The sequence below is a fragment of the Tenrec ecaudatus genome, chromosome 15 (genome assembly GCF_050624435.1).
Source record: "Tenrec ecaudatus isolate mTenEca1 chromosome 15, mTenEca1.hap1, whole genome shotgun sequence".
Classification (NCBI taxonomy): domain Eukaryota; kingdom Metazoa; phylum Chordata; class Mammalia; order Afrosoricida; family Tenrecidae; genus Tenrec; species Tenrec ecaudatus.
This window is the reverse complement of record NC_134544.1, coordinates 68,181,614-68,185,799: the sequence shown is the minus strand read 5'-3', so window position 1 is coordinate 68,185,799 and position 4,186 is coordinate 68,181,614. Positions and strand designations below refer to the sequence as shown.

Genomic DNA, 4,186 nt, shown 5'->3' with positions numbered 1-4,186 from the left:
CCCCACCCCCGCCCTCTTCTCTGCTGTCCATCCCCTAGGGAGGAGACTATACGTAGATTCTTGTAATCAGTTCCCCCTTTCTACCTCACATTCCCTCCACACTCCAGGCATCGCCACACTCACTACTGGTCCTGAAGGAGTCATCTGTCCTGGATTCCCTGTGTTTCCAGTTGGTATCTATACCAATGTACATCCTTTGGTCTAGCCAGATTTGTAAGGTAGAATTGGGATCATAATAGTGGAAGGGAGGAAGCATTTAAGAACTAGAGGAAAGTTATATGTTTCATCGTTGCTACCCTGTACCCTGACTGGCTCATCTCTTCCCCATAACCCTTCAGTAAGGTGTGTCCAATTGGCTACTGATGGGCATTGAGAGTCCCCTCTGCACTCACTCACATTTACAATGATATGATTTTTTGTTCCTTGATGCTTGCTTGATACCTGATCCCTGTGACAGCTTGAGGTCACACAGGCTGATGTGTTTCTTCCATGAGGGCTTGTGTTGTTTCTGAACTAGACGGCCACTTGTTTATCTTTGAGCCTTTAAGACCCCAGATGCTATGTATTTTTATAGCCAGGCACTATTAGCTTTCTTCCTCAATGTAATATATTTCCAGCACTGTAAAGAGGTGTTATTCCCCTGTTTCATCCAATGTAATGTAGCTGTAGTTCTCTTGACTGTTACTATCACCATTTGGGGTGTTTTGGGGGAATTTTTTTTCACAAACTAACTTTTTCTGGAAGGACTTAAAATTACTCAAGCTTAGATTAAGAATGTTGATCAAGGTAGGATTCAGACCATGACAGTGTGTGTGTGGGCAGGGGGAGGGTGGGAGCTTTTTGGAACTAGAGGAAAGTTGTAGTTTTCATCGTTTCTACATCGTACCCTGACTGGTTTGTCTCCTCTCCAAGACCCTTCTGTAAGGGGATATCCAGTGGCCTACAAATGGGCTTGCAAGTCTGGCTAGACCAGGTGATGTACACTGGTACACATGGGAACTGGAAACATAGGGAATCCAGGTCGATGATCCCCTAGGGACCTGTGGGGTGAGTGGTGATACCGGGAGGACTTTGGGAGGGTGGGTTGGAAGGAGGAACTGATTTCAAGGATCTACATGTGGCCTCCTCCCTGGGGACCAGACCACCGAAAAGTGGATGAAGGGAGACGTGGGACAAAGCAAGATATGACAAAATAATAATTTATAAATTATCAAGGGTTCGTGAGGGAGGGGCCAGTGGAGAGGGTGGGAAAAATGAGGACCTGATGGCAGGGGCTTGGGTGGAAAGCAAATATTTTGAGAATAATGAGGGCAACGAATGTACAAATGTGCTTTACACAATTGATATATGACTGGATTGTGATAAGAGTTGTATGAGCCCCTAATAAAATGATTTTTTTAAAAAGAAAGAATGCTGATCAAGTAGGTCCAACCTTGTTCTTTAACCAGCCTGCCTCAGAGCTCTGAGATTGAAACCTGGACTTAAGACCTAGGGGAATGGTGAGCCTTATATTCCAGATATTTATGACGAAAGGCATGACAGAGTCAAAGATAAATTGTGTATTTTTCTAGTAGCCTGACTTGCATGTTAGTTTTATAGGGGCACAAACATACACCCCTGTCAAATAACTGCCACTTCACAACTCCCTGACTAAGAAACTCTCGGGGGGTTGAAAAGGGCAATGCCAATGACATCAATCTAGGATATCCGACTAGCCACATCAGGCTAATGTCTCCCTACTTTATCACAGCTTAGCCTCTTCCCGTCACATTCATTTTGTGTTCCTACCCCTCCAGGCTCCTGGTCGAGCAAGTTTCACAAGTGGTGCCAAGATACTAGCTTTTTCTCTCTCCCTAGAAATCCAAAACTATGGGTGAGATGTGGGTGTTATAGTGAGATAATCAGGGAAAAGGATAAAAACATGTAAAAGGGAAGAAACTGTTGGTAGAAAGGTACACAGATAGTATCAGCACTGAAATAATTGATCACACCTCATAATTCTGTAAATTTTTAAAGTACATTGTAAATGTTTTTATAGCAATAAAACTAGCATAAGAATATTGTAGCATTGAGTTTATTGACTTTGGCTTGAAAACAGATTCTTCCTGAAAATTCACCTATTTTGATAACAAATTAAAGTGTGTGGGTTCCTCTATGAAGTCAACCTTTCAAAACCTAGGCCAACGCTCAACTTAAGCATTGAACTCCCAAGGCTATACAGTAATCCAGGGTCTAATTGCCTTTCAGGAAGACCTGGAATCCATTCATCCTCTGAGACTAGGAGATACCTGCTTCCATTACATGAATGTCAATGAAGGGGACCTGACGAAGAGAAGAATGGACTCTATTAGCATAGCGTGGGCTCTGTCTTTAAAACAAATACCTCAGGTTGAATCCTAATCTTCAGCTCAGGGGCACAGGGTGGGCACTCCTTAGGGCAAGAAGTGCAGGCCAACAACCTGACATACCTAAGTGATCACTCCTCTTCTCTTTCAGGTTGCAGATTTGCCACACATACCAAAATGCAGGCCAGTCTAGGGAGCCAGAAGCCTGCGACTGCTGTCTTGCACACTTAAGCATCACAAGGATTTGAACTTCTGAATGGTTGTGAACCAAATCTATTCACCTGACTGCAAATGTCCTAGTGTCTCTGCTTTTTATTTAGAGAGTGCATTGATTTTTATTCCAGAAGCTTGACTACAAAATGGTGAGTACTACAGAAACCTAGGGTATTTGCATTATACAAAGTAAGGTCAGGTAGTGATCGCTGGAAACCTGAGGTTAGATTATAAGGTAAAAGTGTGATGGGCGGGGCACAATGGATGGAGCTTTCTGAAGCTGTCTATTGCTATCAAATGCATATGTGGTTCCAAGCACTGGATAACTGTGATGGTCTTCCTTATGTGCCTTGAGGCTTGTTACATAAGGTATCAGCATCCCAGTTTGGGCCTTGGTTTTTTGAAATGTGTAATAAACTTCCTGAGTAGAGTCCAGATATAAAGGTCTACCAGAGGACATGAATTCTTAGCTCATCTAGAGTCACCATTGCTTCTTCACTACAGTTTTCTTTATTCCATCAGGCAGTGACATATTTTCTTTAGATTTTTAAAGATGGCATATTGGGCTCCTACACTGTTGGACATATCTTCTCATGGCTTCATCAAAAGAATGAGTCTGTTAGAAATGTGTCCAGTTGGTCAATAAATGAGAATTCCTATTCCTTATATTTGTTTATGTTGATAAAAAGCCCTGAAGAAACATTCCTCACTGGTAATGTCCCTTTCTACAACAGATGAAATCCTTCCTAGGCTTGCAGTATCTTTACCTAGCCTTACATAATTAACACAATTATTGTGCTATTATTAAAAACACAGCCACTGAAGGTGGTTTATTTTGCTTGAACTTTTTTTAAAAAACAAATAATTGTGTCTCTTCAGAGGATCCCATTCATAACATATCCCATGTATTGAGGTTGATACCTCATCATCTTTACTTTTTTTTTTTTTAATATGGAATGCTTCACGAATTTGTGTGTCATCCTTGTGCAGGGGCCATGCTAATCTTCTCTGTATCGTTCCAATTATAGCACATGTGTTGCCGAAGCAAACACCATCTTTGCTTTTTAATAGCATTTGTCCTGTACTTCTTCCAAGAGACCAAAAACAAAAGATACAAACTCATTGCCATAGAAATGATTCCAACACAGAGTAACTTTAAAGTTGTGGGTAGAGCTGCCCCAGAGGTTTCTTGCACTGTAACTATGTATGGGCATAGAAACTTTGTCTTTCTCCAGTGAAATGACTGATACTTTCAAAGTACTGACCCAGGAGTTAGCTCACTGTACTACCATTGCTCCATTATCCATGATAGGTTTGTGATAAGAATTGTACGAGCCCCCTAGAAAATGATTTTTAAAAAAAACATCTCTTAATTTTCAATGAGAATTCTGCAACAGGTCTTTTTGAAGATATTATTACTTATTTTAAAAGGGACACCACTAACTTCCTTTTCTATCTCTTCATTCAGGAACATATCACTTCACATGCTCATTGTTTTTTATCCATCTTTAGATACAGCTTGATGGCACTTTTGAAGATATCACAGAAGCCCACATTTTATTTAGTCTGTTAATCCAGAGACCACAAATCTGGGATGATTTCTAAGTTCAGCCCCTTCAAGTGTCTTG

General features: G+C 41.1%; 1 non-coding gene across 1 annotated transcript; it reads right to left on the bottom strand.

Moving 5' to 3' along the window:
* Positions 1–3,503: 3,503 nt before the first annotated feature.
* On the bottom strand, positions 3,504–3,610 carry LOC142428319 (U6 spliceosomal RNA). Its single transcript, XR_012780242.1, has one exon. It is a non-coding gene; the product is annotated as a U6 spliceosomal RNA (small nuclear RNA).
* Between the last annotated feature and the right edge of the window lie 576 nt (positions 3,611–4,186).